The 14,313-nt window shown below is 50.7% G+C and overlaps 1 protein-coding gene across 8 annotated transcripts in view; it reads left to right on the plus strand.

Moving 5' to 3' along the window:
* Positions 1 to 10,366: 10,366 nt before the first annotated feature.
* The window catches only part of LOC119957125 (adhesion G protein-coupled receptor L1-like), a 645,488-nt gene continuing 641,541 nt past the window's right edge, over positions 10,367 to 14,313 (plus strand). For all 8 annotated transcript variants that reach the window (XM_038784852.1, XM_038784851.1, XM_038784850.1 and 5 more), the window contains exon 1: positions 10,367 to 11,216. The gene's annotated coding sequence lies outside the window, so the exon portion shown is untranslated. The remainder of the gene's footprint in view (positions 11,217 to 14,313) is intronic.

Raw genomic sequence — 14,313 nt, forward strand, 5'->3', positions numbered from 1 at the left:
AGGATTTGAGTACAGAAGCAAGGATATCTTACTGTAGGGGTACAGGGACTTGGTGAGACCACAGCTGGAATATTGTGTGCGTTTTGGTCTCCTTATCTAAGAAAGGATACACTTGCCAGAGAGGGAGTGTAGGGAAGGGTCACCAGATAATAATAATAATTTTCATTGTCACAAGTAGGCTCACATTAACACTGCAATGAAGTGACTGTGAAAAGTCCCTCATCGCCACATTCCGGCGTCTGTTTGGGTACACAGAGGGAGAATCCAGAATGTCCAATTTACCTAACAAGCACGTCATTCGGGACTTGTGGGAGGAAACCGGGGCACCCGGAGGAAACCCACGCAGACACGGGGAGAACGTGCAGACTCCACACAGACAGTGACCCAAACCGGGAATCGAACCTGGGACTCTGGCACTGTGAAGCCACAGTGTCACCGTGCTGCGAATTGTCGTGATGTGGAATGCACTGTCTACAAACGGTGCTGGAATCTCATTGGACTGTAACTTCCAAAAGGAAATGTGATGCCTTCTGACAAAGAAAACAAAATGGCCGAACCGTGGGGTTAAATGGGTCGCTGTACAAAGAGCTGGCATGGGAGGAATGATTGATTCCCGGGATGGCAGGATCGTCGTACGAGGGGAGATTGGATCGACTGGGCCTGTATTCACTGGAGTTGAGAATGAGAGGGGATCTAATCGAAACGTGTAAAATTCTGACAGGGGTGGACTGGATACAGGGGTTTTGTTTCGTCTGGTTAGAGGGTCTTGAACAGGGGTCACAGTCTCAGGATCGGGGGTGGGCCATTTAGGACTGAGATGAGGGGGAATCTCTTCACTCAAAGTGTGGCGAACCCGTGGAATTATTTCCTACAGAAAGCTGTGGAGGCCCAAGTCACGAAGAAAGAAAGATGTTTAGACTCTAACGGCATGGACGGGTATGGAGAGAGAGTGGCAGCATGGTGTTGAGATAAAGGATCAGCCATGATCAGGCTGAATGGCCGAGCAGGCTCAAATGGCCTATTTCTGCTCCTATTTTCGATGTTTATCTGATGGGAAGTTCCTCCGAGCCTAGGCTGCCATATTTCAGTCAATCAGAAAAGGAGAGCTTTGAGAATCACGTACGGGGATAATAAATCGGAAAGAGAGGAGAATATTAAACTGAGGCATTCTGAGCGAGATAGAAGGAGGCTGCGTCAGAGGGATATGGGATAGTGAGTTGGACTAACATGAACTGGCTTCAAGGGGGATTTGGGCAGACTGAGTGAGTGGGCAAGAACATGGCAGATGGGATATAATGTGAAAAAGCACGGGGCTCCCCACGTTGGTTGGAGGAACAGATGGTGCAGAATATTTCGTAAATGGTGAGAGATTTGAAAGTGTAAAAAGGGACCTTGGTGTCCGCGTCAATGAGGCACATGCAGGTGCGGCAAGCAATTAGGAAAGCTAATAGTAGGTTAGCCTTTATCGAAAGAGGATTTCAGTGCAGGGGAAGTGAGGTTTTTCTTCGATTGTGCAGAACCTGGCTTAGATCGAGCCTGGAGCGTGGTGTGCAATGTTGGCCCCCTTACCTCAGGTAGGATGTTATTGCCATGGAGGGAGTGCAACGAAGGTCCACCAGACTTGTTCCCAGGGTGGCAGGACTGACTTATGAAGAGAGATTGGGGAAACTGGGCCTGTGTTCTCTTGGGTTTGGAAGAATGGGAGAGGAAGCCTGTAAAATACTTGAAGAGAGACAGATGGGTGGAAGGTGCTTTCTCCCTGGTTGCGGAGTCTGGAACCGGGGACACAATTTCAAAGTAAGGGGGAAGCCGCTCGGGATGGAGACGAGGACAATTTTGTCTTTCCTCCAAGGTTGCGAGTCTTTGGAATTCTCGACCCCAGAGAGCTGTGGCAGCTCATTCATTGAATCTGTTTCAATGTAGAGCTTGATAGATTTCTAAATGCCAATGGCACAAAGGGAGATGGGGAAAGTGTGGGGAGTAAACGCCAATGCTTTTGTATTCAATGGCGGAGCAAGCTCGATGGGCTGTATGGCCTACTCTTGGCCGAGTGTTCCTGGTGCTCCTGAGCAAGATGGGTGGAAGGGTGTGCCATGTTATGTACTCTGGGATAACACAGGCTGCAACTGGATGCAGCTTTAACCAAAAGATACTCCAGCCCTTGAAGTTAGTTCAATCTGATTTATTGAACCAACAGCACAGTTAGCACAGTTCTCTGTGAGTTCGACTCTCTGCTAACTTAAGTGTGGTTACTCTGTCTGACTGAACCAGACTAGCTCTTAGCCACGTGCTGGAGGTGTGATACTGTACATACACCCTGACTCACTCTGTAGATGTTCATCAATGGAAAGAGGTGGAGTGTGAATGCCTCGTGCCTTTTATAGTCAGATCCCACCCCTGAGTGTCCTGCCTGCTCATTGGTCATGTCCTGTTCTCTGTACTGCCTGTCTGTGCCTGCCTGTATATAATTATCTGCATGTCTGCATATCATGACAGAGTGGGGACAGAGTGGCGAGGTATTGAGTTGGACAGAAAGGGTTGGGGCAAAGATTTGAGGCAGTGATGGGGATAGGGAGCAATAGGCGGCTTTGAAAATGAAGAGCTGCTGATTTATGTTAACCAATCCTGTCACAGTGCAGTGCATGCCCTAGTTGTGACAGTGCAGCTGTTACTAATTAGGGAAAGGTTTGGGCATTCGTCTTAAGTGGAGAGAAGAACTGCCTTTCACCAGGGCGGGTGGATGGAAAGGGGAGCCTGTGTGTGTGTGTTCTCTGGGTTTTGTGAAGGGACTTTCGCTGAGAAAAGATGGGCTCCAGGTGCCTCCTTTGCCCAGTGAGGGACGTGAGCAGCGGGTTTTTAACACCATGCAGAGATGGCAGCCGCAGCAATGGCCGATTCAGTCCACAACCTGGCATGCTTCCCTGGTGCCAGCCTCCCTTTCCATTTTTCCCGACTCTCTTAATTGGATGGAAGACCCAACTGAAGGACTATTACGACCCTGTGAAAATGCTGCTCCCTGGGACACTGGATACAGAGGTGGGAATGAGACGCGGGATCAGTCCTGGGTCAGGGCCCTTCCTCTTGATTCCCTTGTCTCCCATTTTAGTTTTGCTGTTATCATTCACGGGTGCTTAATGGACATGTGTCTTTAAGTCGAGCAGGGGCAAAGGAATTCATAAGATTACAACATAGTACACCATGCTAACTTTTGTCAAAACCCAGACTTTTCGAGAGATCGGTGGGACTCAGTTCGATTGGTTGGCTGGAGGCCAATGAATTGGCTAAAAGGCCATATTCTGCCCAGTAACAGGTGGCGATTGGGCCTTGCCTGAGTGGGATGATTTTCAGCGAGCTAAGGGTAACACAGTTGGAGACCTGGGTGCTCGGAGTAAAGGACCTGCGCTCTCTCTCCCTCCTGGTTTCTCCAGAAAAGCTGCTGTCTTTCTGAAACTGCAGAGGACCCGAATTAATCTCCAGGGAAACCACTGCAGACTGAAAACAAAAAACTCAAAGTTAAAGCCTGGTTTGAAGAAAGGTGATGGAAACAACCACCTGAAACAACGACTCTTGGATGGGATGCTCCGTTGCCCGACGCCGATATCATAATCGTCGATCGGGCGGAGAATCGACTCCGACGCCCAAATCGGGGCCGGTGCAGGTTTGACGCCGGTCAGCCATGCTCCACTCCCTCTGAAACGTCATCATCGTGTCGCGCGTCATTTGAACAGCGTTGGTGCATCATCGTGCAGGCCCTCCCGTGATGCTCCACCCCCGATGGGCATGTGGCCTCAGCGATCGGGAACCCGGAGTGGAGGCTGCCTACTGTGTTCAGCACCGCCACACTTGGCCGGGATCTGTGCCGCTGGCCGGGAGCTTCCATGAAGGCTGGGGGGGGGGGGGGGGGGGGGGGAACTGGTGGGGGCTGGCCCGGCGGTGGCAAGGGGTGGCAGCTTTTCTGGAGAAGCCAGGAGGGAGAGAGAAATCGCGCGCAGGTCCGTTCCTCCCAGCGCCCAGGTCTCCAACTGCGTTATCTCTGGCTCGCTGAAAATCATCCCACTCAGGCAGGACCTAAGCATTGCCTATTACTGGGCATAATACGGCCTTTTGGGCCAATTCATTCAGCCAATTGGGTCGCTATTGGCGGGTCAGGTCTGCGCCCAGCCGCGTCATGTTATACGGCGCGACCGCTGTAGATCATTGCCATGCGCATGCACGGCCAGGGACCTGGCCATTCTCTGGCTGTTTTCGGTGCAGGAGCTGGGTGTTCCACCCGGCGCCGCTGCTCGCCTCTCACCTATCCCGGAATTGGTGAGGAGTCGGCGCCGATTTCTTCGTCGTAAAACACCCGCACATTCCACGTTTGAGCCGGCACTTAGCCACTGAAACGGAGAATACAGCCCCTTATCTTTGTACTTTCATCCTCATTTTACACCCCTCTTCTCCCCTCTGTGTTTGTCTGTCTTGTGTGTGTGTGTGTGTGTGTGTGTTTATAGAGGGTGGGGCAAGTTGAAGTGAGGGGGAGGTTCAAAATTAGATAATATTTAACCTGTTGTATTTGCTGCATATTTAATTATAGTTACTGTTATTAATAAACTTAATTGTGTTTCAATTTCCAAACCTAGTGACTGTAATGATTGGGCCGCTGAGGGCCAAAGACATTGGGTGTTTTCCTGAGAATTATTTATTAATTTTGATTGTGTTGCGACCCCAGGTCAAGTGGGGCTTGAATTGACCGTGCATGAGCCCAAGGGGGAGGGGTCATAACACCCACCTCGGACGGGAAAACCGGGCTCAGCTCAAGGTACTGAGCAAGGTGGGCGTGTCGGGGGGGGGGGGGTGTACGGGGGGTGGCATGGCCATAGACTGGAAAGTGGGCACGGGATATTTCCAATTATGTGATCAACTGGGATAAATTGAAGGAAAAGCCACTTAGGAATGGAGCATCTGGTCCTTGGACAACCCTTGATATAATGCATGAACTGGCTGTTTCCCAGCAATCGCATCGAAATACATTTCCTATTTATAAAGGCCTGTGCCCTTTGTTCCATGAATACTTTCATGTAGTTTAAGGGCAGAGCACTAGAGGTTTGAAGAGAGAGGACTGCCTCTCTGATCTGGCAATTGAAGGGATGCAGAAGGCTCCAGAGTCGGGATGCATTGATTTCTGGTGAGATGGGGCGTCATTAGGCTGGAGGAGGTTATTGCGATCTGGACTGAGTGGGGAAGCCATCCGCAGGGTCGAACGCCAGCATGGGATTTTTTAATTTGAGGAATTGTCGGGTTGGGGTGGGGAGGGGGGGCGGTGGTGGGGGCTATTGAAACCCAATGTAAATCAGCCGGAACAGGAGTAGTGGGATCTGGTGCAAGGCAGGATCAGAGAACGTTACAAAGTCAGAAGGGGCGAGTCCACGATTTAAACAAATGTTCCAGTCATGCAAATTCTTCATTTTGTTTGGTGCGTCCATTTTAAGAAACCCATAAACATGCTTGTAAACACTCTTGCAGAACTGGTTAATTCAACAAGCATTAATTTCTCCTCCCGACATCCATACATAAGCAGAAAAATATTTTTCATTTGTCCCCCCCCCCCCCACCTTGCCACACGGTGGTAAAGGTTCCCCACCCACTCAGTTTTGGTGCGATCCACAGCAAACACGAGATAGGGTGAACTCGCAGGGTTAGTTTATTTCCACACGCTCAAAACGCGGAAAGGAGGGTCGCAATGTCACCCCCTCGCATTCGTACAGCGAAAAGAGGGACAGAGAGAAGAAAGTTTTAAAGTACAGAGACGCAGGGAAAATAAACATTGTTTCACCTGGGTCCCAGAGTCCAGAATCAAAGACCAATGAGTTTATTCCTTTACGGAGGTCGGCGGGTTGAAAACCAATGCTGGGTAATTCACTTTCCTGGTTTGCTTTCGCTGACTTCACGCAGTGAGATCGGCATGCAGAGATAAATCAGTCATGTAGGCGATGATACAGATTCCAGCAGAAGTTATGTTGATAGGGACAAGTGTTGCGCCTGGGCAGATCGCCTTGTCAGTGAGGTTGCCAGTCAGGTGATGTAAAAAAAAAAAGCAGATTGAACCATTCAGCTCAGCAAGACAATATTAAGTTTTTCAACAAGCCAGAGGCCCATGTCACATGACCCCCACCTCTCCACCTGTCTCCAACAAAGGATGGGTATCCATTGTTTGGGATGCGGCTGTTTTTTCCAAGGTTGCTAAATGTCTCAGCTGTTAAAAATTGGAAGAAAGGCTGGCGCGGGTGGAGGTGGGGTGGGGGGGGGGGGGTACCTTTTGCCTTTATTCTCATCACCTTCCTTCTGCCCAACCTGGGTTATTGCATGCAGATGGCCTTTGTATACATCTCTTTGAAGTTGGGCTGTGCAGTCCACAGGTGGCTCCTCAAAGATAACAGGTTGGGAGTTTCCCTGAAAACGCAATGTGCCTTCTTTCGTTCCGGGGTCACAGACAGACATAGGCACGGCCATTTTAAGGACCATTTCCGGTTTTCCCAAAATCGACAAAATGGCAATGAGAATATCCGTATCGTCACAACCCCAACGGGGACCAGAGGGCAACCATTGCCGATCTCCCCATGGGACCCGTGGAGCACGGGCTTCCCAGATAAGGGGCGGAGACCACCCAGCTGGAGCTCGTCAGACCTCAACATAAAAGCCGGCCCAAGCAGGGCCCGGAGTTGGATTGTGGAGAGTTACTACCGTGGGCCGAGGATATTGTACATAGTTTAAAATAAATCCTTGTTCCACTACCGCAGGTTTCCTCAGTTACTAAATATATATATATATTACATCAAAAAATACATAATGTGAGGTCTTAGTCCCTCATACTCAGGAAACTGACTGCAGCCAATTTGAGCACAGCAAGATCCCGCAAAAAAAAATCCGATAATTTGGCTTTGGCATTGGTTGATTGATAAATGTTGATCAGTAGATCAGGGAGGTAGAATTCTCCTGCGGGAACAGTGATTATCAATGGCTGAAAAATTCCAGCCAACACTTCTGACTGGGCTGCACTCCCTCAAGACATTTTGCAGTCGATACAATTTCTAATCTTTAACTATTTCCGAAATTGTAACACGTAACCCCGTAACACAAGTCACTGCCGCTCTCACTTCTGGGTTGTTGGTGTTTGCTGAGCTTTCTTTTTGGATTGCACCCTGCAGTACGCTAGACTTTCATCTCCCAGGCCTGGCTTCAAAGCTCAGGCAGACTTGATCAAAAGTACCTGCTATCTCTGGTAGCAATGGGTCTATATCAAATGAACTGGGAAAGGTCTGATACACTCCCCAGTGAGTGCTGAACAAATCTTCCTGCTAATCTGGCACAATTGGCAATGTTAGTCAGACCAGAGGGTGACCAACGAGGGAATTGCAACAACATCAGAATGGTGTAGTAGGTGCACTTTTGAGAGGTTGATGCATTTAGTAAGGGAGCTTTACTCTGTATCTAACTCCATGCTGTACCTGTCCTGGAGGTGTTTGATGGGGACAGTGTAGAGGGAGCTTTACTCTGTATCTAACCCCGTGCTGTACCTGTCCTGGGAGTGTTTGATGGGGACAGTGTAGAGGGAGCTTTACTCTGTATCTAACTCCGTGCTGTACCTATCCTGGAGGTGTTTGATGGGGACAGTGTAGAGGGAGCTTTACTCTGTATCTAACCCCGTGCTGTACCTGTCCTGGGAGTGTTTGATGGGGACAGTGTAGAGGGAGCTTTACTCTGTATCTAACCCCGTGCTGTACCTGTCCTGGAGGTGTTTGGTGGGGACAGTGTGGAGGGAGCTTTACTCTGTATCTAACCCCATGCTGTACCTGTCCTGGGAGTGTTTGATGCAGACAGTGTGGAGGGAGCTTTACTCTGTATCTAACTCCGTGCTGTACCTGTCCTGGGAGTGTTTGATGGGGACAGTATAGAGGGACCTTTACTCTGTATGTAGCCCCGTGTTGTACCTGCCCTGGGAGTGTTTGCTGGGGACAGTGCAGAGGGAGCTTTATTCTGTATCTGACCCCATGCTGTACCTGCCCTATGAGTGTTAGATCGGGAGAGCGTAGAGTGAGCTTTACTCTATATCTAACCCCGTGCTATACCTGTCCTGGGAGTTTTTGATGGGACAGTGTAGAGGGAGCTTTACTCTATACCTAGCCCCATGTTGTACCTGCCCTGGGAGTGTTTGATGGGGACAGTGCAGAGGGAGCTTTATTCTGTATCTAACCATGTGCTGTACCTGTCCTGGGAGTGTAGAGGGAGCTTTACACTGTATCTAACCCCGTGCTGTACCTGTCCTGGGAGTGTTTGATGGGAACAGTGCAGAGAGACCTTTACTCTGTATCTAACCCCGTGCTGTACCTGTCCTGGGAGTGTTTCATGGGGACAGTGTAGAGGGAGCTTTACTCTATATCTAACCCCGTGTTGTACCTGTCCAGGGAGTGTTTGATGGAGACAGTGTAGAGGGAGCTTTCCTCTGTATCTAACCACGTGCTGTATCTGTCTTGGGAGTGTTTGATGGGGACAGTGTGGAGGGAGCTTTACTCTGTATCTAAGCCGTGCTGCACCAATCCTTGGGAGTGTTTTGCGGGGACAGTGTCGATTGAGCTTTAATCTGTATCTAACCAATGCAGTACCTGTCCTGGGAGTGGTAGATGGGGACAGTGTAGAGCGAGCTTTACTCTGTATCTAACCCCGTACTGTACCTGTTCTGGCAGTGTTTGATGGGGACAGTGAAGAGGGAGCTTTACTCTGTATCTAACCCCGTACTGTACCTGTTCTGGCAGTGTTTGATGGGGACAGTGTGGAGGGAGCTTTACTCTGTATCTGACCCCGTGCTGTCCCTGTCCTGGGAGTGTTTGATGGAGACAGTGTGGAGGGAGCTTTACTTTGTATCTAACCCCGTGCTGTACCTGTCCTGGGAGTGTTTGATGGGGACAGTGTGGAGGGAGCTTTACTCAGTATCTAGCCCCGTGCTGTACCTGTCCTGGGAGTGTTTGATGGGGACAGTGTAGAGGGAGCTTTACTCTGTATCTAACCCCGTACTGTACCTGTTCTGGCAGTGTTTGATTGGGACAGTGTAGAGGGAGCTTTACTCTGTATCTAACCCCAGGCTGTGGCTGTCCTGGGAGTGTTTGATGGGACAGTGTAGAGGGAGCTTTACTCTGTATCTAACCCCGTGCTGTAGCTGTCTTGGGAGTGTTTGATGGGGACAGTGTAGAGGGAGCTTTACTCTGTATCTAACCCCGTGCTGTACCTGTCCTGGGAGTGTTTGTTGGGGACAGTGTTGAGGGAACTTTATTCTGTATCTAAACCGTGCTGTACCTGTCCTTGGAGTGTTTGATGGGGGCAGTGTAGTGGGAGCTTTACTCTGTATCTAACTCTGTACTGTACCTGTCCTGGGAGTGTTTGATGCGGACAGTGTAGCGGAGCTTTACTCTGTATCTAACCCCATGCTTTACCTGTCCTGGAAGTGTTTGATGAGTCAGTGTAGAGGGAGCTTTACTCTGTATCTAACCCCGTGCTGTACCTGTCCTGGACGTGTTTGACGTGGACAGTGTGGAGGAAGCTTTACTCTGTATCTAACCTCGTCCTGTACCTGCCCTGGGAGTGTTTGACGGGGACAGTGTGGAGGAAGCTTTACTCTGTATCTAACCCTATGCTGTACCTGTCCTGGGAATGTTTGATCGGGACAGTGTCGAGGAAGCTTTACCCTGTATCTAACCCCGTGATGTATCTGTCCTGGACGTGATTGATGGGGACAGTGTAGAGGGAGCTTTATACTGTATCTAACCCCCTGCTCTGCCTGCCCTGGAAGTGACTTTGGCAATGGATGCCTGAAATTAAATGTCTCATTCCTCGCTGTGTGGGGCGCATTTTAAAAATTTCCGTTGCATTGTCCAAAAATTAAAATTGTCCATCAGCTGAACGAAGTGTTGGCAGAAAAACTCGCCTGCCAACAGTCCAACCTCTTATACCATTGGATATTTCCACTTTATGCTGGAGTGGATCAGGAGACTGAGGGTGTCCTGAAAGACGTGCTTGCTAGGTGAATTGGACATTCTGAATTCTCCCTCTGTGTACCCAAATAGTCGCCGGAATGTGGCGATGAGGGGATTTTCACAGTAACCTCATTGCAGTGTTAATGTAAACCTGCTTGTGACAGTTATAAAGGTTATTATTATTTACCCTGAGCAGATCGTCCCTGCAGTGTGACATCAGAATCCATATCAGGATTTCATTGTTCCCCGCCTCTTCTCCGCAAGGCTGCTTTGATCGCTCATCCTGCCTTCTCCAGAACGGATCGCCTGCCACAGTTTGAACATTACACGGTAGCTGGTATTGGTTGTATTAGAGAGGAGCTGAGGACCAGGTCTGTCACGGTTTGCAGGCTCCCAGTGTTCTATACCTCCCTGTTGTGTGTGCCTGTGTGTGTGTGTGTGTGTCTGTGTGTATATATATATATATATGTGTGTGTGTCTGTGTGTGTCTACAATACAATCTGTCTGACTCCACCTTTCTCTCTATCCCCTTCCCCTCTCCCCCTCTCTCTATCTCTCCCTATCCATCTCTCTAATTCCTTCTGTCTCTCTCTCTCGCTCTCCCTCTCTCACACAGATACACACACACACACACAAAATCTTCCCAGCTACAAGCAGCTGGCTGGTGTGCATTGTTCAGGGAAGACCCAACGGATTAACAAAAGAAAAAGAGGAAGAGTGGGAGAGAGAAAGAGAAAATATCATCAGGAGAGAGAGAGAGAGAGAAAAAAAAGAGGATGAGAATTTAACGTCAGCCCCTCTACAAGATTGCAGCGCCTGCCTGTGTGTTTGCCCCTGGAGAGGTTGCAGTGTGGTCGAAATAACACAGAAACTGTGTGCCTTTTGCGAGGGAGGACTGTTTTCTTCCGTAACCAGAGAGGGAGAAGAAGGAGAGGGAGAGAGAGGGATTCATCCTCTCTCCCGTTTCCAGGTTTTATGCTCGCAGAGGAGCACAACCAGGCGCCTTGATTTAGCGTCCTTGGGATGCGAGAGGTACAGAACCTCCATCGCTGCGGCGGCTGAGCGCCTTCTACAAAAAAAACAACAGTGCCCACAGACAGCAGGCAGCCTCTCCCCCTCCCTCCCTACCCCACCGGAGCTGGGGGGGTCGCCACAGCCGCTCGCCCAGGTGAGAATATGGGAGGGACAGCCAGCAAGACGGACGGACAGGTGAGTGAGGAGGGGGGAAAAGGTGGGGGGAGGGGGGGTCTTGGGGAAGGAATGACCACTTGGATTGGGGAGGGCGCGGCGAGGGAGGTGGTGGGGAGTGACCACTGTGTGTGTGGGGTGGGGGGGCGGGGGGGGGGGGGGTGAGTGACCACTGTGTATATGGGGAGAGTGACCACTGTGTATATGGGGAGAGTGACCACTGTGTGTGTGTGGGGAGAGTGACCACTGTATATGGGGAAGTGACCACTGTGTATATTGGGAGAGTGACCACTGTATATGGGGAAGTGACCACTGTGTATATAGGGAGAGTGACCACTGTGTATATGGGGGGGGGGGGAGAGAGTGACCACTCTCTATGGGAGAGTGACCACTGGGTGTGTGGGTGGGAGAGTGACAACTATGTATATGGAGAGTGACCACTGTGTATATGGAGAGAGTGACCACTGTGTATATGGGGGAGTGGCCACTGTATATGGGGGAGTGGCCACTGTGTATATGTGGGTGACCACTGTGTTTATGGGGAGAGTGAGCACTGTGTATATGGGGGCATGACCACAGTGTATATGGGGGAGTGGCCACTGTATATGGGGGAGTGGCCACTGTGTATATGTGGGTGACCACTGTGTTTATGGGGAGAGTGAGCACTGTGTATATGAGGGCATGACCACAGTGTATATGGGGGAGAGTGACGACTGTGTATATGGGGAGAGTGACCACTGTGTATATGGGGAGTGACCACTGTATATGGGGGAGTGGCCACTGTATATGGGAGATGGACCACTATGTATATGGATAGTGACCACTGTGTATATGGGGAGACTGACCACTGTGTATATGGGGAGAGTGACCACTGTGTATATGGGGGAGTGGCCACTGTATATGGGAGAGTGACCACTGTGTATATGGCAGAGTGACCACTGTGTATATGGGGAGAGTGACCACCGTCTGGATGGGGGAGTGAACACTGCATATGGGGGAGTGGCCACTGTATATGGGAGAGTAACCACTGTATATGGGAGAGTGACCACTGTGTATATGGGGGAGTGACCACTGTGTATATGGCGAGAGTGACCACTGTATATGGGGGAGTGACCACTGTGTATATGGGGGAGAGTGACCACAGTGTATATGGGGGAGTGACAACTGTGTATATGGGGAAGTGAGCACTGTGTATATGGGAGAGTGACCACTGTGTATATGGGGAGTGGTGAAAGAAAACAGCCCTGCAGATAGAGAGAGGGAGGAGGGAGGGAGAGAGGGGGGAGAGGGAGGGAAAATAAAGCATTCCGCAAACGGCATTTAAAAAAAAAATAGAACAATCCCGGATCGGTCTGCAAGAGACAACCCGCAATGGGTTCCGCACATTCCCCCACCCTCCAGCCCGCAGCCAGGCTCAGCGCCGCTCCCTCCTCCCGCACTCACTGGCTTCATTCATCCCGAGCGGCTGGGGTGGGCGAGAAAGAGAGAGAGAGAGAGAGGGAGAGCAGCTAGCACCTTGGACAGAGCTACTGGGGCAGGTACGGGGAGAGAGGGTTAGCTGTATTAGACACAGAGAGAGAAAGATGCTAGCACCATGGACAGAGGTACTGGGGAAGGTATAGGGAGGGAGGGTTAGCTGTATTAGACACAGAGAGAGAAAGATGCTAGCACCATGGACAGAGCTACTGGGGAAGGTACGGGGAGGGAGGGTTAGCTGTATTAGACACAGAGAGAGAAAGATGCTAGCACCATGGACAGAGGTACTGGGGAAGGTATAGGGAGGGAGGGTTAGCTGTATTAGACACAGAGAGAGAAAGATGCTAGCTCCATGGATAGAGCTAGTGGGGAAGGTATAGGGAAAGAGAGGGTAAGCTGTGTTGGACAGAGAGAGAGAAAGAGAGAGCTGCTAGCACCTTGGACAGAGCTACTGGGGAAGGTATAGGGAGAGAGGGTTAGCTGTGTTGGACACAGAGAGAGAGAGAGAGAGATGCTAGCACCATGGACATAGCTAGTGGGGCAGGAATAGGGAGGGAGGGTTAGCTGTGTTGGACACAGAGAGGGAGAGCTACCAGCGCCTTGCACAGAGCTAGTGGGGCAGGAATAGGGAGAGAGGGTTAGCTGTGTTGGACACAGAGAGGGAGAGCTGCCAGCGCCTTGCACAGAGCTAGTGAGGCAGGAATAGGGAGAGAGGGTTAGCTGTGTTGGACACAGAGAGAGAGGGAGAGCTGTTAGCACCTTGGACAGAGCTACTGGGGAAGGTATAGGGAGAGAGGGTTAGCTGTGTTGGGCAGAGAGAGAGAGGGAGAGCTGCTAGCACCATGGACAGAGCTAGTGGGGCAGGAATAGAGGGTAAGCTGTGTTGGACACAGAGAGGGAGAGCTGCCAGCGCCTTGCACAGAGCTAGTGGGGCAGGAATAGGGAGAGAGAGTAAGCTGTGCTGGACACAGAGCGAGAGAGCTGCTAGCACCTTGGAGAGAGCTGGTGGGGCAGGTATAGGGAGAGAGGGTTAGCTGTGTTGGACAGAGAGAGAGAGAGCAGCTAGCACCTTGGAGAGAGCTGGTGGGGCAGGCATAGGGAGAGAGTGTCCGCAGTGTTGGACACAGAGGGAGAGCTGCTAGCACCTTGGAGAGAGCTGGTTGGACAGGTATAGGGAGAGAGGGTTAGCTGTGTTGGACAGAGAGAGAGATCTGCCTGTATAAATCACCCAGAGGATAGGTCTGCACTCATCACCTCAAATGATTTATTCTCCAAAATAAAAGGAGGGGGGGGGGGAAACATTAGAATGCATCTGATAACCAGAACAGAGATTAAAACCCAGAGCACATCCCCTCATTCTGCCAACCCTGTTGGATCCACATGAGGCTGGGGTGCCTGTTGTTTGGTGCTCGGGGTTGTGTACGGTGTTTGCTGATGGGATGCCGACTGGTTGGTGCTGATGTTGACTCCCAATCACCCTGTTCCCACCCCCCACCACTCCCTGCTTCCCCTCCAGTTGACTCCGTGGTGGGCACATTTGACGAGCTCTGCCCATCCTGTAGACATCCTGCAGCCTTCTCAGGTCCGACACATTGCTAAGCCTTGTGATGATTGGTGTTAAACCTGTGTGTGTGTGTGTGTG

Source organism: Scyliorhinus canicula, chromosome 25, assembly GCF_902713615.1.
Source record: "Scyliorhinus canicula chromosome 25, sScyCan1.1, whole genome shotgun sequence".
Lineage (NCBI taxonomy): Eukaryota > Metazoa > Chordata > Chondrichthyes > Carcharhiniformes > Scyliorhinidae > Scyliorhinus > Scyliorhinus canicula.